The sequence below is a fragment of the Prenolepis imparis genome, unplaced genomic scaffold (genome assembly GCF_030444845.1).
Source record: "Prenolepis imparis isolate NDT839.2.m4 unplaced genomic scaffold, iyPreImpa1.0 SCAF_3, whole genome shotgun sequence".
Classification (NCBI taxonomy): domain Eukaryota; kingdom Metazoa; phylum Arthropoda; class Insecta; order Hymenoptera; family Formicidae; genus Prenolepis; species Prenolepis imparis.
The window spans coordinates 8847915-8870767 of record NW_028141161.1 but is presented as its reverse complement, the minus strand read 5'-3'; the positions used below and the strand labels follow the sequence as shown (position 1 = coordinate 8870767).

Here is a 22853-nt window from a genome sequence, read left to right as displayed (position 1 = left end):
ATAACATAGGGGTTCCAGCTTCAGACACCCAATTTTGTATCTGTGATAAAAATACGTCGCGTAAAGTTTCTTGCGTAAAAAGAAACTCTTGTTATATCCACCTACGCAAGAGAAGTGGTTAGATGTTATGAAAAATTTGTCGGTATTTCGGTGTCGATTCGATTTTCTATAAATAATGATACTCTAAAACATGCATAGCGACATATTCGGCAAGAATTCAAGAAAGAAGAGTTCGAAACAAAGTAAGTCGATTGCCACCGTGGAAGTCACTGGAGCTTGACTTCGCTCGCGAGCTCGTCTCACGCGGCAAAAAGGTAAAATCTCGATACACGGTCTCCGGTCTGTGGCGTAGGTGGACTCGATAAGAATCAGGCGAGCGTGAATGGCGACGGGGAAAAGGGACATTAGTCGGCATTATCGCGTCAAGCGACGCACGGTCGAACTGCCGGAAAAGGAATGCAAGCACCGTGGCGTATGCATGGAGTACTACCGGCATACCGGTGTATACATTGCGATACCACCGTGAACAAATCCCATTGTTATTGCACCGAGTAATATAAACAATTGGCCCTGTCCGTCTCCCAGCTTCCGGCCATCACTCGAAAGCTCCGACATTTTTATGGATCGCGGCAGCTCGGTTCCTCTCCTTCCTTGAGTCAGAGACAGGCATATATATATAAATTTTATATGTATATATATACACATAAATTATATATACATAAAATTTATATGCGTTCCTTGTCACGGAACAATGCGATTGCATTCTTTGAAATCATAATTCCGCGATGCACTTTGGAGAAGAAATATACTTCCCAAATATTGCAGCAATTTCATCTTAATAAATTATTTTAGATATACACTATAATAATAATTTGCATGGCGTATGTCATTATATTTATACTTCGTCAATAATATAAAATATATCAGTACATACAACGATTGAATTTTTTAATATATATTTAATATAGAATATTTAATATAGAAATGCATGGCCTTAGAAACGCGATTAAAGTCGGATCAAACGCGGTGCAACAGACGTGCCAAAAAATTCGCGATGTAAAGGTTTGAGAAATTATGAGCGCAAGATGAGTGTAAGATCGATCAAGTTTCACTGGCAAAAAATACGTACAATTTAGACAATTTTAAGTACGTTGAAGGAATGATTTATAGGCGTGGCAGATCAAGATTCCGGGAAAGGCACTCCCGACTTTTGTTGTAAAGAAAACATAGAATCGGTATCACGGCGGTATCGAATTAATAAGCGAGAGACATACTTCGACGTTAGAAACGACACCTCTAATCGTCATCTTCGTTCGTCCACAAAGATACGCGAAGGCACGTCGAATATTTATTCTGTATTAAGGCGAGGCCGGCGTTCGCCTAAGTATTATTTATGACGTCATTTGGTGTCTTCATTCCTGTCTCGTAATTAGGTTCTATATTAATCGCGCGTTGCGCTAACGCGGCTGCGGTTTTACCCGAGTGTAAATGAGGCTGTCTCTTTTTATTGAGGGAAAAAGCGCTCCGGCAAACTGATTGTCATAACCGCTATGGGGGGGGGGGGAGTTAGTAGAAATATTACGATCGCGAGGCATCAGCGGTGTGTCAAAACTGGAAATCCTCGTGACGTATAAATCCTCCTCTCGCTGTAAGAAATTTTTAAACTCAAATTTTATAACACGAATTAAATTTAATTAAATTGATATTTAAAAAAATATTTATCTTCTTACTTTAATTTTAACCGGGGGTTTGTTTTAACGCAATTTTGATTCGAATCCTACTTGCAGGAAAATTCCAAGTTCCAAGTTAAACATTAAAATGTTATATGAAAAAGCTAACGACTAATAAAACTTTTATTAATAATAAGAGAAAGTCGATTTCTCTTTCTCTCTCTTTCTCTCTCCTTTTTCAATTTTTTTTTTAAAAGATTCATAATGTGAAGAAGATGCAAAAACGAAATAAGCTAATATAAGGCACTCTCTATATTGTTATAACGGCATTTCGCTGTAAATTATGTTTGCGAATTCATCGCGGAAGTGGCCTGCGATGTTGTTCTCGAATCCTATGTAGGTCTCTACCTATTGTTAGGCGCTTCTTTTTTCTCGCAGGACGTAATCGCGATTGGTCGAATGACGTACGTGCCGACGCGCGTGGTACGCTCCTCGTACGTTTTCCTGTGTGTGTTTCGCGCTCGCCCCATTAATACAGCACCGACAACCGTAAAGCCTATCCATCTAACGCGCGGCCTGACTTTTTCCCGGCGTGAAAGGAACGTTATTAATTTCTTCGTACGCGCGGCGCATGTTAATGGAAACGCATGTTTCTCGGTAATTAATTCCCGCTCCTCCTCTTCCTCGGGCGGGCCGGAACCTATTTGAGGACACGTTCCGCAGCGTGCGCGCACGCGCGCAAGATCTCTCTCCCGCGGATCATCGTAGATCAAAACTACCTGGCATCGATCCACGAAGAGATTCCGCGGCCTCTGTTAGCCTAAAATACAGAACACGCCGGGTACGACGGACGCTCCGCTCGTGTAATCCATCCCGCGGAATACGTCGACTCCGTCTACCGGGTGCGCCAGCGATTTCGTGTCTCCTGGATGTACGAAACTGTCGAGAATGATAGTCTAAGCCACACTTGTAACAACAAATGTCACAATACGGAATTGATATACTCGGGAATATTATGTTAAGAGATTACTCGACGTATGTCAACTGAAATGATATGTTGGTACCATTAATTGGTTAATTTGTATGTATACTCTGATATGCAAACTATTCAGTTTAATTGTGCCTTCTAATATTCCAAATGTATCATTTGTATGTCAGAAATGTCAAAAGATCTTTAAATACGTATTCATCTGAAAGACGTTTTAATCAAAATATGCAATAGTTAATATATATAATTTATATGTCGGAAATGTCGGAAGATTTTTAAATAGCTATTTATCTTTTATATATATATATATATATATATATATATATATAAAATTGCGTATTTTTTTTCTTGAAGCGAAATTAATAAATGAGTGAAACTTCACATATTTGCCGAAAATTCTGTACACGATCTGAAGAATGATAGTTGACCGCAGACGTACATACATACCTTTATTCTCTCCCACGAAAGTATATTTGAACTTTTAAATTAATTTCATGCGAACCCGGGGTTTGTTCGAAGCTCGCGGGAGGCGAATTTTTTTTCCCGATTTTTTTTTCCGGATGACGCGCGCGCGGTATTTCGCGATTAATTACCTGCCGATCTATCGAGACAGTTCGAAGCAAGCTTCGCCTCGCGATCCTGGGGCTGCGTCTCTTTTCTCATCGCGTATATCCTCTCATCTCCATACCGTTCTCGCACATTCTCTCTCTCTCTCTCTCTCCCTTTCTCTCTCTCCCTCTCTCTTTCTCCCTTCGTCTCTCTCGCGTTATCTCTCTCCCTCTCGCGACTACGAGTCAATCACTGGGTATACACGAAACTCGCGCACATCGCCATAGAACAGGCCGCAGCATACATTAATCACTGATGCTAATGGTATCATAGCCAGCATAGCTGGCTCGTACTCTCTCTCGTGCTCGCGCGCGCGCGTGCGTTGTTCGTACGAGACATCTACCGTGTATAAAACCTCACGCACACACATAAACATACATACATTACACTCGTGTCCGCACACACGCTCGTCGAGCGTCTATCTTGATCCTTGATTCGCTCGCGCACACGCAGCCACGTAGCGCAGCTTGGAGATCCAATGGATGAACAGTTAGAATGCAGTAATACGCGAGGAAATGTATTCCACTTATATATCCAGCGCCACATAAGTCTCGCTATCGCGAACAAGGAATGGCCGACATCGGGGGCACGTCGAGGAAAGAAAAAAGAACTCGGTCTCTCGAACAATACATAAGTGTTTCGTAAGTCGCGTCTAAGAAACTCCGAGTTCTTCGACTCTGGTGAATATACATATATTTCGATGTCTTCGGTTTTACCTCCTGCGAGTATAATTATGAAACCATTTAACGTCGGCTTTTATTATACGAGATTTTCATGAATGAATATCTTCGACGATGCAAATAGAGACGAGGAGGAATCTTATTAATTAATTTTAAATGGACCTTATTTTAATGAGATCCCAGCAAGTTGAAAATTTGAACGTATATTCATAAATGCATTTCATTTGAAATTTTAGAAGTGGAATGACTTAAGTTTAACTCTCCGATACTCCTTTAAGATTATCGCGTTTAATCTAGTTTGACCGCTGGACTTTGTCATGCATATGCTATCGCTAGAACTAGCAAACTCTCCTTTTAAGGCAACTCTTCTCTTAAGACAAACTCGCGATATTTAACATCGATAGTCCATATCAAGAGATTAATTTTCATTTATTACAGTTATATGGAAATTTGTCGAGACTTTTTATCTTGCTGTACAAATTACACGGTGTATATAAACACAAAATATATACAAAAGATTTGAATTAATCATCTTAAATAATACTCGCCGCATTTATAGGTAAGACGAAAATCAAATCAGCGCGTGAGAGGGTTAGGAAGGGCCTGCGCGAAGGGGTTGAAAAATGAAATAAAATCACGGACGATGCGAGATTCGGTTTGGAGGGAGGGAGGGAAAGCAGCTTTCGCTGACAGCAGATTATTAAATGATCGGAACGTAACGAAACGCGCCGGCCGCGAGATCTTCGAGTGCGGATCAACGATTCTCCATGCCTCCGCATCCCTCCCGCGTTCTATTCCTCGCGTGCGCTTCTCTCGCATATCGGCTCTAATTACATAAAAATGCAGCGTCTGGCGAGCGAACCCGTGCGAGCGCAAGGCGAACCAGGGTCATCCGGTAAGAACACGACACGCGTAGCCTCTCGCCGATGAGAAGGAAATAAAAAATCGCGGAATGAGAGAGAGAGAGAAAAAGGGAGACCGATAGGTCATCGTAGCAGGGTGAACCTGAAGGGAAACGGAGGGCATCGGCAAAGAGAACGGACGGGAGAAAGTCAGAAGGGTGTAGAATGGCTGGTCCCTCTCTCTCTCTCTCTCTCTCTCTCTCTCTCTCTCTCTTTCTTTATCCCTCTTTCTCTGCCTTTCCCTTGCTTTCTATCTATCTCTCTCGAGGGGTGGAACGTTACTCGTTTCGAAGAGGCGGTAGGTTGAACGAGTCGGTGGTGGTCGCGGAGAAGGAGGTGGACGAGGAAGAAGAGGTGGTGGAGGACGGGGTTCGTCCTATCAATCACGGTATTATTATCGAGTCCGTGATTAGCAAGGCATGCTAACGATATCTCTGGCCGGAGGCAGAGGGCAACGCTAGGCCGTTGTGCTCTTGTGTACGCACGCGTATGCACGTATGCATCGCTCGGTACGAGTGTACACCGGCGTACGAGTACGTAAGTGTGTACGCGAGTCCGGATTTCGTGTGTACGTCAGATACATGCATATGTATACACGTATATGTGCGCGCGGATCGGCATTGTCCGCAATGCAACTGGAGTGGCCGCGATGCGATTCCGGAATAGTACCGGAGTGTACCGTGTGTACCGTGCTGTGATGGTAGCGGTATGGTAGGTAGGTAGTCCTGGATGGTGGTGGTGATTTCAACGACGACGATATGGAGAAGGTCGACGGGGGCGCGCGCGCGCGCGCAGAGGGGGAGGGAGAGAAGGAGGAGAGGGTGGACGGGGGGGAAAGACAGGTCGTGTAGCACGGGGGAGAGAAGGCAAATGGAGAGAACCAGCAAGAGGAGATAGAGTTGGTGGAGGTGGAGGAGGTAGTCGGTGTTGCTAGCTGCTGCCTGCCTGCCTGCTTGCCTGCTGCTGGTGCTGCTGCTGCCAGCAGCCACCGCTGGCTGTTTCGCCAGCCGAGAGACGAGATGGTTGTACGTAGGTAGACTGCGGCGGGTAGGTAGGTAGGTAGATATGTAGGTAGCCTCGGTCTCTCGGTTGTTCTCTCAACGCGTATGCATTGATTCGAGGGACCGACCCTTACCGTTGTTGTATCCACGAGCGAGGCCAGGTCCGAGGGTATTAACGGCCAGCCAAGCAACTTCGACTGTCGATTCATGAAATCGCAACAGGGCTGATTTAATGTGCGAGGTTTGACCCCCGGCCAAGTGTCGGAGAATTGGAATCTGGACCTCGGGATGTCCTCGGGTACTGCTGATACATCCTACATTCAGCTCCCTATAGCCTTCTATACGTTCTCTCCTTCTCATGTCTTATAACTATCGAGACCCAGTTGCAGCGATATTGTGTTAGCGCAAACTATTCGGGCTCCTCTTTCTGTGTCTATAACAATTATACATTGTAGTTTAAATTATTGAATTTATTTAATTTCAAGTAATCTCAAGTAATTTAGAGAAAGAGACGATAAACTTTTTATTAACCGTTTAACTCAATTCTCAATTTTTTATCCACGTTTTATAGATAAAGTCTCATAGATAAGTAAAAAAAGAGCAGCGAGGCGCGCTAATCCGGCTCAGTTAATCCCGACAGTCGATCCAATTGTGCCTAAGTAACAATTTCGGATGGCAGGACGTTTCCGAAAGAATCCGCGGCAAAATGGAGGATTGGATCGGAGCGGGCGATGTAATACTCGTTCGTTCCGGAGGGACGAGTAGAGTCCCTCAGTCCTATCTCTGGCGTGCGGCCGATATTCGGGTTATACGGATCGCTCGCAATGCGATTCGCGGCTAAACGCGTTACGGGGAACGTAATTTAGTCCCGGTCGCATACCCCGTATCGCGCGCGCGCTCTCTCTCCGCTCGGGCTACGAGCCCGCTTCGCTCTCTCGCGTGTGTTTCTCTCCCGCGTCGGTCCATCCGTCCGTTTGTGTGCACGCGCGCGCGTATACATGCACGCGTGCCCCGCGTGCCTCTCCTCGTCCCGCGGATACTACTCGCGTCAGATCGTACATTTCTCTCTTCCTCGCGCTCTCTCGTCCTACCGAATCTCCGCGTTCATCCCTCTACCCTCGCCGCGTTCCTCTTCCGTCCTCTTTCCGCGCGTAATAGATGCCTCACCCTCTCTTTCTCCATCTTTCGTCATCCTGTTGTGTGTTTCCCCGTTTCTCTCCATCTCCTCCCGCTCGTAACGTACGGTCACCGACGTATTCGCGCGCGCGAGGGGTTTACGCGAGGGATGGAGTGAGAGCGGTGGCGGTTGGACGTATAGGGGTGGATTGCACGGGCGGCGAGTAATGATATTTCGCGCCCATTATGAAATATTCGAAATGATTTGCCGGGATTGTGCATTTTGATTTGACGTTCATCTGCGTAACCTAGAGTTGCTCGTGCGCGCGCGACCGCGTATACATGCGCGCGTTTTGTGCATGCGACATGGGGGATGACGATCACGGCATGTGTCCAATCGGCCGACGTGATCGTTCGTGCGCGTCGACACTTTCTCGTCGCGACGAGATTTTTCGCCGGGAAGAACAATTCGCATGTGACACCTACACTGCTGCAACTTTGATATCAAAATGCGATTCTCTTCTCGCTATAATTTTTTTTTTTCGAGATTGATCATTCGTTCGATGCTTTCTAAAAAAAATTGCATTCTAAACTAATTATAGAATGTACTGATGACAGAGATAATGACTTGCTTGGAATGTCAGAATATGAGCTTTTGCAAACTGTTGTTTTAAATGTTATTAGAAAAAAACTGTAATAATAATTTCATTGTTCAATTAATTCGAAATCAAGCAGATGTACATCTGTTTTCATTAAAATGGAACATTCTATATACATTTTCACATATATACAAATATATGACCTGTTCTATATTTATTCTTGAAATCTCGAATAAGATTAGCTTTCGATGCTTCTAATTTCCATCATTTTTCCTTTTAATTACATTAATTCTATTAGTTATATTAGAGAAATATACATAGAGAGCAAACACGAGCATTGCGACCTACTATCTGGAATTACACTGCGTATTAATGATATATTTAATAGCTAATGATAACGCTATGTATATTTAATAATGTAATAAACATCACGTATATATACAATCGCGATATGATTATATTGTAACACCCTAGTCGTAACCATAATTTAAACCGTAATTTCGACCGGAAGTGACGCTCCCTTATGGTCGCTCCCGGAAGCGTTGAACCCTCTAATCATCTCTCGACTCTCAATTGAGGTAAAATTTCGTCACCCTTGTTATAAAGAAAAATATATTTTAATATTTACTGTATCACAGAAACGCCGTTCAAAAGAACTTTTGTTCACTGTTGAACTGATCTCCTTATGGCTTACAATTAATCTTTAAATATATATTGTGAGCTATATACAAAAAACATAAATTTATTATATTTTTTATTTTGCTTTTTATGTTGCTTTGTATAATTTTTATAATTTATATATATATATACAAGGCGATTATCGGACATTCTGTATATACATGGACTATTAATTTGTACAAATATTTTAATTAAAGTATAGATTAATTACTTATTATACGATTAATGTAGCACGGAAATTTATCCTTATTTTATTTATCGATTCGATTATTTTACTGCACGTTCTCAATCCGAATTAAATTTAGATCATCGAAAAGTCAAACGATAAAGCATCGAACAAAATATATTTGACTCTATTGTCGAAATATTTTACGTACTATGACATGTATTAAATTATACGAGCATTATAAAATAATCGATCGCGCGAGCTGATAATTACGATAATGATACGGAATGATTACATGGTATTACACATGATAATGCGTAAATATTTCGGCAAGGAATTATCAATAACAAAATATTCAACCTTGTGGTATCGTCTAGCGCGCTATTGTTGACATGCTGCTGTTTATCATTTGTGCGTTGACATTTGAACAGGAAAATAGTCGACTTTTCGATGATTTAAATATTACATATGTAATTCGGATCGAGACCGCGCAGTAAAACACTTGAATCACAGGATCGAATAAATAGAATGAGGAAAAACTCAGCAATACATTAATCGTCTAATAAATAATTAATTTCTATACTTAAAAATATTTGTATAATTTAATATTCATGTGTATACAGGGTACCTCGTGTACAGATAGAGCGAATTAAAGTAGGAAAGTCCGTTTTGCGACCTTTGCAATAATAAATAAGAAATTAAAAAAAGATCGGCCAATTTGCGTGAATATAAGGGCGGAACGAGAAGAGGTCCCACTGTCACACGGTTGCTAAGCGTAATATATAATTAAATTTGATTTTATTAATAGCTTGATTCTTCATCACACGCCTATTATAGTAACTGCGTAACATTAAGCTGCCTCTTCTAGCCGCGCAATTGTGCTAGCCCGGATTGCCCCCGATCTTTTTTAATTAATTTGTCATTAATTATTACGAAGGTCGCAAAACGCACAAGACTTTTTCATTCGATTTAACCTGCTCTGCCTGCATACGATGGGTGCAACACCTTGTATATATGCTCTTCTGCCTGTTATAACAAAGCAATGGATGTCACAACGTAACGTTCAAATGCTTATATTTAGATACTTAAAGTACTGACAGCACAGAAAATACATGAAGCAATGATGTACGACCGTGAAATCATACTTTCCAAATGAGCCTCTTATTACGAATTTCTCCGTCGTCTTTATTTGCCGCAGAATACACGCCAATGGCTCAGCAAATTCATGCTATTTGTCGGAGAAATTCTCTCCGTTCCATTTTCTGCGGTTTAACATGTAAACCACTGCACTTTGTTTACTTTCCAAGAGAGAACATGTCAGTCTCGTCTTCCTGTCTTATCAGTAATAAGTAAGGATAAAAGTAAAAATAAGGAAGGACTTTATTCAATTATCATTGATCAATGTTCGATGTCACGCTATCACAATTACATCTTGTAATTAAATAATTCTAATCATGTCTTGTTTGATTATAGTTGTATTAAATCGATTAAATCTAAATTTATCATGATTTTAATCTTCCTCATGTAACTTAAGATAAATGAAAAAATTAATTTTCCATTATTCAATGTTCAATACATAAAATAAGAAAATTAGAATTAGCTGACAGTTATAAAATGTATAATCAAATGATTATAATATATGACGGATATATTCGAACTGTAGAAGAGATTGCAAATTTATCGAAATTGAAATACGTAACTAACTCTGCCTACAACTATACCTTGACATTGGGCCGAAAGGTTCGAAAGGACCCACCTCTCATTCAGTACACGTAATCGTTAACATCTATCGGAGAATGAAGAGGAATAAGATACGCGCTTGGATGACTAATTTTCGGTTTTAGTTTGTCAGAATTTGAAGCTGACGAGGGGACACGAAGCGTCGATGGACGCTGTGGAAGGGGGAGGGCGGGAGGGATGGTTGGTTTAAATTCTCTTCCGTCACCGCAAACATGCATATAACGCAGCCAGACGGTGCGTGTAAACGTGTAAACGCCGGACGGTGCCAACCGCTAAATACAAAAATCTCCAACCACCTGTGAAGCCGCCCGGCGCCGCCGATGCATATGCGTGTGTGTGTGCATCTCCGATGTGCGCACGTGTACGTACGCGCGCGTGTACGTTTCCAAGTTAATTACAGCATAATTGCGGTCGACATTTTGTTGTTTGTCGCAGTTGTCGACCGCCGGTCCGCTGCCGAAAGCGAATCGCTTTCAACCCTTTTCGCGCCGCGAATTCTTGCGATATCTCGCGCGCGCTTTTCCTCGCCAGCTCGATCCTCGTCGAAGCTGTCGCGGTCGCCGCCGGTTATTTCTGCGGCTCGAGTTCGCGTTTCGCGAACATCTGTCTCGATCGGTTTATCCGGCGCAACTCGCAGTAACGCAACTATATAATCTATTTGCGTGAAATCGAACAAAAATTGCAATGTGCATCGGAATAAATTTTTTAGATTCCAAATTCGTCAAAGAATTCATTCGAGTCCGTACGATGAGTTTTATGTACTTTGAAGTAATAGGAAGAATGTATGTCACAAAGATCCCTAATCAACGCTGTGAAATATGTTTTTATCAACTTGGCGCTCTTTTCCAAAGTTGTATACCTTTAAAGAGTTTATTCGAAAAAGAGGGCATTTATCTCGGGAAATAATGGTTCTTGTTCCCGAAACTTGATGATACTACGTATCGAGCAGGGCGCAACTTTGAACCGAGACAAAAACACGCGAAACGCAATCGCGGAAAGGAGCAATGCGCGGCGGACGAGGAGGATGGATGGAAAAGACAGAGGGGCGGAAGCGCGCGGAGATGTGGACGAGGCACAAAAGCGCGAGATATTCAACCCTATCGGTGCATATACATATAGCCATGGCGGGGGCGGCTCTCCCAACCCCCATAAATTGATGCCAATGTACCTACGCGGCCCCGGCGCGTTATACGTCTGAATATTACGCACACTCGGCCCTCGCCCCCGCTCTTCCCGCTCTTCGACAAGGGGGGACAGCAGCAAGGGGGGCAACACGAAGGGTAGCAGCAGGGAGGAAGAAGGGGGGAGAAAGGGGTGATGGCGTAGGGAGGCGGCGGTGTACCTACACGAGCCGCACCACCACGCCTCGGTTATGCCGTATAGAACACAATTAAGTAAATGAGCACGGGTTGCGCTCGCTATAGATACCCTCTATTATGTGTATTGATCTCTAGCGCGGACTCCAGTTACACGTAATACGTGTTTTGTCGTTTGTGCGTTCGTACGTGGCGGCCGAGCGTATGCATGCGAGCGCGTGCAAGTGCACGGAATAGATATGGCGACGAGGGAGAGGGGCCTGAGAGAGGATGAAGGGACGGTGGATAGGGATAGCGAGAATGAGAAAGGGAGGAAGAGAGAAAGAGAAAGGGAGACAGAGATAGGGACAGGTGCCCGGATGCGAGAGCTTTGCCCCGGTGATATTCCCGAGTCGAATCCTCGCTAATGAAAAGTCTACGAAGTAGGACGAGCCGCGAAACGAAGGAGCGCGTGGACGGCTCCATCGATTTAATGATTATCATCATTTAGTAGGAAAAAGCTGGACGAGCCGGTGAAATTTTTTAAAGCGCGTCCGGAGTCGACGATTCGATAGGGATTCGGCATCATAAGGCAATATGGACATCTGGAGTAAAGCCTGAATAAAGGGCGGATTACGCATTTGGAAAATGTTCGCTTCAAACTGAAAATCACGTCAAACACGTGTCTCGCGGATATTTTTAAATTTGTTAAAAGTACGATGAAGATGTAAAGAAGGTGTAATTTATACGTCTAAGTAATTTGTGATACATTATCAATAATTGCACACTGGCTACTGACACTTTTTTTTTTATATGAACAAAAGATAAAAATTCTTTTCATTCAAATAGAGTTCCATTCGAATGATAATTGGCTCCTTCGAATCACACATCTCATTCACAATTGTCGGTAATGTATTATCCAAGCTAATTAGCTAATTGGGATACATTCTCATTTGTCAGTGCGTGATTTTTATGCATCGCGTATCGCCGCGGTATGAGTGACACTTCCTTTATCGTCCAAGGCCTGTCATTCGATGCTCCTGAGAAGATATCTTTCGCGTACGTTAACCCTAAGTCAAGAGCCGCAGTCAAGTGCATTTAAAAAACATACGCGTCTCTTCAGCGCGTAAAGTAAATACGCCTCATTGTGTACACGGTAAAAAAGTTATAACCAGTGCTGAAATAAAGTTATGCTAAAAAAAAAAGAAATAAATAAAATGTAGGTGCACACACGCATTACACACGTACGCACACATCTACACACCCACCGTGTTCGCGACTCGTTACAATTAAAAACTCTCGGACACTTTTCGTACGAAACGAAATTGTAGAATTCACGCGAATTGGCAGTAGTTTCACGCTATACATACCCGGGGTTTAACAACGGGGGCATTTATTTCCCGGCCATGCGCGTTGCAATCTTCGCTCCAAGTTCCTCATGATATTTAATCAGGCGGACGCCGCAGCGCGCGATCTTTCTGCGTTCTGCCGCCCCTCTCACTCTCTCTCTCACACATTTTTTGTTTCCCTTTCTTTTTTTTTTCCTTCTTTTTTCGAGGGAAGAGCTTTTTTCTGAGCGGTCGCTCCGCAAAAATTTTCCCCCGAGCGCGAATAATAAATTCCGTTTTACGAGGCGCTCTTAATTCAAGTGGAAATCGTTGTAGTTACGTGTTATCGCCGTCTTTGTCCTCCTTCTCCTCCATCTGCGACCGCGCCGCGACTCATTCCCTCGTTCTTTCTTCAACTATAGCAAGTAGGTTGCTACGACTTATGTGTATTTACTGCGGCCCGCCAGCAGGAAACGGAAAGATAGTTATCTGATGGCGAGAGAGAGAAAAAACAAACGGAGAACAACGAAAGAAAGAAAGAAGAGAGAGAGAGAGAAAGGGACGGTGTAGAGAGGTGGCCAGGTAGACGCCATAGTTATTTATTTTCCCGCGGCTGATTATAATATTACGCAAGCCGGCGGTATATACGCTCGCGTAATGCGGATGCAAATGCGACAGACGAGTTATACCGAGTCGACTCGGCGAAATCTTCGGCCCGGAGCCGTATTTTATTCATACGCCGCGCGCGCGATGCAACTAGCTGCACTAGCTCTGTCTGCTCCGCGTTTATGGATATTTGTACATCATGCGTACGTGCACGCGCATTATTGAATAGATGGTGCGTGTCGTTGTCTAACATTTGCAAGAAAAATAAATACATACATATATATCCGATTTGCGACTAATGCTCGGTCATCGCGATGCAACTTTGATGAAAATGTCAAATTCCATGTATTCGCGATATAATGACATTGCACATCGCGTGCGCATGTATATGCACGCGGGAAAAAAATATTATCATGTCTGTGATAACTAATATTTTCAACTGTAATTTAACGGGAAATTCCCTACTAAATTTAATTAATATTTAATTAATTTTTTGACATGTATATTTTCGATCTGCACATTCGGGTTTAGGAAGTGAATTAAAATATTCTAGTTGCGATATGCGCAAGTATAGAAAGTGATCTTTAATCCGACGAATAAACGCATATTATTCTTATGCTCCTTGCATTACTTACGATCGCAATCGTCGTGCACCGCTTATTCCTGCGCGTATATATGCATTCCGAGCGCGCGGATGCACGTATGTGCATATATACACGCACGCAACGTACGCACTGCCGTGCGCAAGATGCGTTTATGTAACGCGTGCAGCAAAGACACGTAAACGCGCGCGGCGACACGGACGAGGGAGCCCCTCCGCGCTGTGTATTTCGCATAACGACATATTATTTATATAAGCGACGTTGTCTCGACAAATCGTTCTACTCTCGCAAATTACTCGGAATATAGACGGGCGTAAGTAATAGCTATCCAGCGCGCAGGAACGCAACTCGCGGCGAAATTTCGCATGGTATTTTCAGCAAATTCATGCAGATTTCAATGTAACTCGGTATCCGCTAAATTAGAGAGAGAGACTCACAACAATAAATAGCAAAACGTGTATTTGCGCGCGGAGAGATTTAAATAAATAAACAAACGTAAGAAGAATGAGAATGCGAAATATAAAGAATTAAAATAATATCCCGAAAAGTGTGGAAAATAAAATTAATGCTGCCGATTTAATTTCACGCCAAATATTTGAAAGTATCTTTGTGTCAATCATGTATATATCTTTTTCACAGAATTCTCATTATTTTATCTCTCGGCGCACAATTCGTCGTTTGCATCACTAGATCTGCCATTTTAGTGAAATATCTCGAGTGTCGGAAATAAAATTTGTCCGAAACACGGCGGTGCTCTTCGTGTAATATGCGAGGGAAGGAGAGGATGTAAAAATATTCCGATTATATTGCTAAACTCTTTAAAGCACACAGGTAAAAAAACCCGGCGGAGCGGAAGAGAGACGGATAGGTAGATAGATAGATAGATAGAGCGGACGGCGGTTTATTATGTTCCGGGTGGGAACCCACGAGAACAATATACTCGGGATATACACACGTAAGTGGTGTAAAATGACGGGCCAGAAAATTTGAAAATAACAGTGAAATGCAAATCTAGAAAGACACCGAATCCAATTTAGCGACTATGCAATTAAGATGGGAGAAACAAATGAACGCAAGTAACGATCGCGTATAAAAAATTAAGTGGTAAATTTTATTATAAAAAAAGACAAGGACACGTATATAAAGAGAGAGAGAAAAGTTTATTTAGCAGGAACGAGAGAGAAGGAGGAGGATACGTCGGGGATCGAAAGCAGAAGCGGCGAGCTCGCGTTTTAAGCGTCGTCGATCAATTAAATCCTTAATAAAAGGACTTGGTAACCAGATTTCGCTTACGAGATAATAATGCGCATTACGGCAGCTCTCGGATGCGTGAGACGACTCGCACGCACGTATATGCACGCACGCATTCACGCACTAATACACGCACGTATACACGCGGCATAAACACACATAATGCTCCGCTCGCCTTCCATCTCGCGTATATACGTATATATACACCGGGGTATCCTGGCCGGAAGCGCGCGCGGCCTCGCGCCGGTGTAACGTTATTTTCTAATTTCCCATTCATGGGCTACCGTTTAGTTTCGATTTGCCGCTTCGTTACGACGCTCGGAGATTTACACGGTCAGATAGGATTGTTGCACGCCGTCACTTTCCCTCCCTCCCTCCCTCCTTCGTCTTTTCCTTCTCCTCTCGTCTCGTTTTATATAACCATCTTTCGTCACCGCAAACGCGATCTCCCTCCGGATATCTCGCTTCGCGATAATCTTTTCTTTCTACCTCTTTTTTTTCTCTGCGTTTCTTTTCTTTTTTTTTTTTTCTTCCCCGTTCGTCCGCCGGTCTTTCCTGGAAGATAATGCTCGGCCGCGCACTTTGCATTTCAAATGCGAGAGAGAGCCGGACGGTCCGGAGGATCGATCGCGAATCGCGAGCGTATACCGACTAACAACGCTAAAAGGGAATAATTTCGACGGCGATGCCGGGCGATTAGGCTAGTAGGTGCAATGCGTGTTGCAGCGCGGGAAGATTGCAACCTCGTGTGTTGCAACGCGCGCGGGATGCGAAGACGAAGCCGTAATCTTACAGTTAATTAATTTTGCTAATGAGAGACGTTTTTATCTTTTTTTTTGTGTTCTTCCTGAATATGGAAAAAAAATACATCTCCTCTCCTCTCGCGTAAAAATAAATGATTATTACGATAAATTTATTCTCTAACGAAACTCGCTTTCCTTGAATTATATTTAATTTTTATAACATCGGCGGCCGACTTTTCGAGAATTTTCTAGATCCAGCCCTGGTATAATTTAAAGTGCGGAGCGCGCTGGCTAATTTAAAATAACGAGCCGCGGAAATCTGCGCGTCGTCGTCGTCGTCGTCTACGACTCGGCGACGCAACGTTCGCATTTTTTTTTTTTGCACGAGGACGAACCTCCGCGTGTCCTTCGAAGTGGACCGAAGTATGTCGCCATCTGCTGAAGGTAAACGATTTTTATTGGTGCTCGATAAGGGAAACGAGAGAGAAATTTTATCGCGTCTCCGGCGACCATGAAACGGACGGAAGGGAAAGAAAGAACCGGAGGGTGTTATACAGGGTGCGCTTAAAAACAGAAAAAATTTTTTATTAAAAATGAATCGATTACATTTGTGTAAAACTACGTGACTGACGGAAAGCTGGTTTTGAGACAAAACAGAAAAGACTGCTGTCGAGAGACCCTTGATAGCTCCGTGGCATTTTTACAAGGCAACCATGAATAGCCGTTCTTTATATGAAATATGCTATTTTTTATTATTACAGTTTATTTCTTCTCTTATTATCTTTTCCAACTTTTCAGATTAATATTATTTTATCTAATATTTAAATATTAACTCAGTATTAACTCAGTTTAATATAATATTACATATATCTAATTTGCACATGGAATCATTTAAATCAGAACTTGATTTTTTATTGAATTAGACTTGTGTGCGTAAGGAAGATAAATAAATGAAAAATAATATTTTACAGTTAATTTTTAGTGAATTTTTATCTGCGGGAAAGATTTAATGTCTCATTAATTTCCGAGATACTCAACATTATTAGAAATCGAGAAACTTGGCTGAGAAATTTTTGCCAAGGAAAAATTCTTTGCAAGTAATATTATCGAGTCCCACCTTTTCAGGCGCACCCTGTATACATTTGTCGAGAACGGGAGGAGGCAAAGAATGAAGACTAGAGAAAAGCAGGAGGGAGGGTGAGAGTAAGGTAGGGAAAAATGGAGAAAAAGGTCGAGAGCGTGGTACGCCGTGCCCAACGAGTAATAAGTTAGTAATAATATTTTCACAATATCTCTCCTGGATTGGATGTTATTTCATTATATTTTATTGCCTCTTACTATTACTCTTGCCAGTGCGGAAACCTCCCTCTGCCCTCCCTTCTTCCCCTCGTACCGTTCCCCTGCCACCCAGTCGGCCCCCCTTTGTCTCCCTTCGACTACCGCCGGCGTCCCGCGCTCCGTTTTATTATCTCGAGCCTCTCTCCGCACTGAGGGAATTCACTCGCGGAACTCATTATTGAGGGGTTTATTCTGCTGTAACCGTTGCTCGCCACTCGCCTGTACCCCTTTCTCCTTTCTCTTCTTTCTTTCTTCCTTTTCGGCCAGACACGTCAAACACATTGCTCGCGAAACCGGCTGTCGACGAGGCGGTTCATCGTTCTCCAAATTCTTACGTCCCCTCCATTCTCTTACGCGCATAGATTTCGAAAAGTTAAATATATATAAAAGTGAATATGAATATTATAATGTGTAAAAGAGATATGATAAAATGAAATAGTACCATCGTTTTATGCGTATGGGAGCAAAAGACACATGTCGCGATAAGTAAGATCACCCCGCCTACCCTTTACATGAATGGAAAAAGTCAGTCGGCCAATAAATCATTCTCTTACTTTGCCGTCCGTGCAATCTTCGCCACCGCAGTTACGTATTTCTGCGGATTAAAGTGTCTGAGGGAAGGGTTGCTTGTATTCGCGCGCACAGATAGGAGCCTTTGATCTTTAATCTTTTAGCTATAAACATCCCTCATGTATATGCATATACATCTAATTGAAAACTTTATAAAAGGATAAAGAATTTTATAAATAAATATATTAACGGAAAACTTGATTTACATTTTACAATATCATCATTTTTTTGTCGATTAATATAGCAAAAAAAGAAGGCAACCAGAGATATATCCTTAGTTAAGATTTTTTATTGTAATGTAGGATATAGTGTCATTTTTATTAGAAAAACTTTGTCTACCAATCTAGAATAATTCTCCTAGATCTTAATACAAATAACAAATGCAACGATATTGTATATAATTAGCGATTCGTATTATAATCTTAGAAAACACGATAATTTAAATTTGCGAGATGATTAATTAATCCATTTCGACTTTCGAGCTAATCTCTGGCGGAGCCGTCTCCCGTCGCTCACTTTTCTCAATCGCATCCTTTTTTCTCTGTTTCATGACAGGCCGGAGGATCGCGGGGAGGCGTCAACGCGCAGACGGACTTCGACGAGAGCAATGCACCCCGCATGGAAAAAGCGCAGCCTCTACTGCGAGCGGTATCGACAGCGTACGAAGACATGTAACGTACAGGTGAGTTGTACCACTCGGGCATTACACGGCCGGGCGCACGTTGCAATTTCATGCGGAAAGTTTCGCCTTGATTCCACCTACGTAACGAGCGACCGCGGCGTACCCCCTCATCGTCGGCTTCGATTTTCTCCTCCGCTTAAGGAAGCTCCGTTTTGAAAGCGAGAAACGACTCGCGTTACACGGACGAACAATGCAGGCGGAGGAAGCGGGAAAAAAAAAGAACGCGCTCGATATATTATACGGGGTGTCTGGATACATTCTTTCCTGTCAAACGATGGTATTCCGAGTTTGGAGTCGCAATTGAATTATATTGCCCTTAGAAATTTTTATAAATTTCAGTTATTAAATATTTTTCCTTTCTTCGCTGATTTTACTCCAGATTTTATTCTCGTCGAAGCGAGATTTGCTTCAAATTAATAGAAATATAAAAATATTAATTATCATATAATTTTATAAGCATATTAGCGTCTAATGGATTCATATACTAATTACATTTCCATTGTCAGGCAAACTGTAATGAAATCAAGTATATAAATTTGTGAAAGCTATATCACATTTTTATGAACGTAATATCATGCAAGTCATCGTTCATCGTTATCATTTCCCTCTTATCTCGAAGATACGTCCTCATTGTACATATATTTATACGCGCGCGCGAGGCCTGATTAAAAGACCAGAATCTAACTTCTCCGTTCTATCCAGAGGCCGAAAAGAATGACGAACACCCTATATAAATATCGGCATGAGCGTTGTGCGTATTTGCGCGATATATTGCTCGTCGCGGCAGTCATGTGCACAAACTCGGCGACAGAAATAGCGAGTGTTGTCACCGAGAAATTGCGGCGGCCGATCATAAAAGTATTACATCAGCGGTCTGTAATGCCGCGCTCGTGCGCGCACGCCGTTTATGCATCGCTCGCGCGCGTATATTATATATGCGTTATTGCTGCAACGAGAGAGGCGCAGTGACACAATGTCGATTTGTCGCGACGACGATGCGATCAAACGTGCGCGCCTCGTTCTCGCGAGGGTAATCGCCTAAATAGTCGTTCCATCGCTCGTCTCTGTCTCTCTTCTTCGCTCCTTTTCGCCAGAACGCATCATCAAGTCGATCCAGGAGAGAAAATGCTGCACCGCTGTGTTTCAATTTGATACGATTGCGTACTGTATCGAAAGGCCGAGCAAATGTCCTTTTAAATTTGAATTTAAATCGCAATTTAAATTAGAAGGAAGCGTCTCGTAAGAGAGATTCGACAATGCAATTTAATTTTTCCAGCTGATTATAAATTTAATAGAAAGTATCCTACGTGTATATACGACCTAATCCTCATTTCTTTCTAAAATGACTTTAAATGTGGGAGATTTTAGATGAATCATGGAGTTAATCTCGTTAATATGTCACGGTTGAAATACTTGACATTTGTCAATTATATTATCTATCGGGGCTTCGTCTTGTATATAATTGAACAATATCTAGATAATTTTAGGACGAATATCGCCATTCGCAATTAATACCTCCGATGTTTCAGACATTTATAATCAACGATATACGGAGGCAAATATCTCAAGTATCGCCATCCATTTCGCGTTTGTCCGGGGAAACAACGGGGAAATAACGGGTTTGGGAACAACGAGAGTCGGAGACGGGCCCGTGTATTAATATAAGCTTGGCGTGACTAATACAACAATTTATCCAGCCACGGGTATTTAAATAGTTATGACCTAGGTCGCCGGCAACGAGGCGACGAGCGGCGATTTCGTCACGCGCTAACTCGCGCGAATTGAATTCGCCTCGGCGCTTTCGTGAATTAACTCCCTCGTCGCCCACGCGCCACTCACCGATCTCTATTTCTCTCTGTTTCCTCGGTCCAATATATATCCTTTTTCACTTGTTCGTCAAAACCAATACGGCCGTTACAACGTTACGGAGAAACATTATTGACGGTTTTGTGAAGTGAAATGTAATCTGCTACAGTGTCTCGATGCAATAATTATGATAATATAATATGACGATAGGTTAAATAAGGTCGAATAAGCTCGTAAATCACATTAAAGTTATTCAGGTACATATAAATATTCGTTAAATTTAATTAGAATTTAACTGATTATCTATGAACGGAATTAGAATGGGACATGAATTAGCTAAACCTCGGTTAAACTAAACCGATATCTATGGAAATTGCTCTATGTATAATTCGCATGTTTAATTTGAATAATAAATCAAAATTTATTATCTTTCCACGTGGGATTCCACGCGCGATTCCACGAGTCTCTCCTCCGCATGTTGATTGGGAAAAAGCGATGGAATTTTAAAAGCGATCAAAAATTCGATTCATTATTTTTCCGTTATTTCTCAACGTCCTACTGAAGTAAAGAGGCCCGCAGCGACAATCGAACTGCGCCCTTCTGTTTTGCGTCCTACGGAGAGTGCCCGCGGGTTTCCACCCACAGGAACAGGACGTTCTGTTACTCCAGCCCTCTTTTTAATTGTTATATTTATAAGGGATAGTCTCGCTGCACATATGGCGGTTCCTCGGCGCCGGGGTTGGAGAACCCGCTTGTTTTTGGACACAGATATGACTGGATGTGCCCTTCTTTTCACCCTTTCTCCTCCTCTTTCTCTCTTGCGAATCGATACTCGTCGTGAAATTCGGACTTTTCGCGCAATCGGAATGAGTCTTGAGGAGGCAAGTTTTAAAATATTTTATTACATTTTTTAATAAGAAAAACTTAAAGGTAAATTTTTTCCGCAGTTTCCAGCATTTTTTAGTTACAGTATCATGCGTGACAAGTTAAAATATTTGAAAAAAAAAAAGATCGAAATATATATATTCGGCTTTTAGCTGTCACGTTAGACAAAGTCAGAATATTGTCGCGATCGGAATTTCCATATATCTTGCGACACGTCTCGCGGCGTGAATCGTAGCAGCAATCGCGACACGTTTGTGCTGTCCGGTCAACGCATCCGGTCAAGCGGTAGCAGGAGATCACGCGGGCAGCGCTGGTGAATGCTGGTGAAGATCGCGCGGGATAGACGAAGCGGGAGGTCACGAGGGGGGAGACAACGACAGACGGCGAAGGGGGAGGAAGGGGGGAAGGAACGGGCGGATGGGGCGAATATTGGACAACTAATTACCTAATCACTCATTATCCACCGCGGACTCCGGGCGCCGGTAGTTCGGCGCGCCAGGTACGTAGATAGAGGTGGAACGGGCTTGCCCGGAGGGCCATTGTGATACACGAAGCAGAATCATGCACGATCGTATATTATCGACGAGAGGACGGGGGGACTGAAGGGGGGAGGCTAGGACGGCAGCGGCCATCCCTAAAACCCACTCACCCCTTCTCTCCCCTTCTTCCCTCCTTTCCCTTCCCGCAATCCCTCTCTGGTTGCCACGAGAGTGTCGGGGACTCGCGCGCGCGTTTAACGTTAGCACGAAATCGGAGCCAATGACGGGGCGGAATCGCGATGCGGAAACGATGCTTCCTTTCTCGCACCTCGACGAATCTCCCTCTCACCCTCTCTGCCCCCTCGACATTACCGAGCCGACCCCGGCTGCAGCATTATGCTCGCTTCCTCTCTCTCTTTCTCTCGCTTCCTCGTCGTTTCTCCATCTTCTTCGATTATCTCTATTTTCGGTCGTCGGTGACGTCCGGAATAGATAACGGTTATCACTAATGCATCGAGCCGCTTCTAATATGGTTCCGGGGCGTTAGCGTCTGCCGCCCATCGTGCCGCAGTCTCCGCGATGTTTCGAAAGAATATTGAGGAAGAAGGAAAAGATAAAATCGTGATATCATCTCTTTTTTTTTTTTCAATCAAAACAAGCGGTCAAAAATCGACAGACTTTCATCAAGATCAAGATTCGAAGCGGCAAATATAGAGGTGAAATCTTATTTTTCACTATAAATGAACTTTGACTTAATAAGGTTTTAATTCGACGATAGATTGCAGAAAATAATTAATGGTGAAAATAGCAGAGAAAGCTAAATGCTAAAAATGTGCAAAAAGATGTGGTGTTTAAAATTTTCTTTGAAGAAACATTTTGAGAACTTTGATCCTCGTGAAAGAAGGAGAAATTAATGCAATTCACATATGTAGAAATTTATCAATATATAGCTCGTATTTTTGACGACGCGTACCGTCTATTTCCACGACTGTCAGATTGGCAAAGTAATAGCTTTTCGTTAAAAATTCAATCCGTCCTCCTCTCTCTGATGTCCGTTTCGAAAATAGCTAACTCGTTTTGAACTCGTGTCTTTTTTTTCCCCGTCGTTTTTAATTCGAT

The 22853-nt window shown here is 42.7% G+C and overlaps 1 protein-coding gene across 2 annotated transcripts in view; it reads left to right on the top strand.

Moving 5' to 3' along the window:
* Positions 1 to 22853, top strand: part of LOC145934165 (protein bric-a-brac 1) — a 355572-nt gene that overhangs the window by 47127 nt on the left and 285592 nt on the right. For both annotated transcript variants that reach the window (XM_083034508.1, XM_083034509.1), the window contains exon 3: positions 18438 to 18564. The gene's annotated coding sequence lies outside the window, so the exon portion shown is untranslated. The remainder of the gene's footprint in view (positions 1 to 18437; positions 18565 to 22853) is intronic.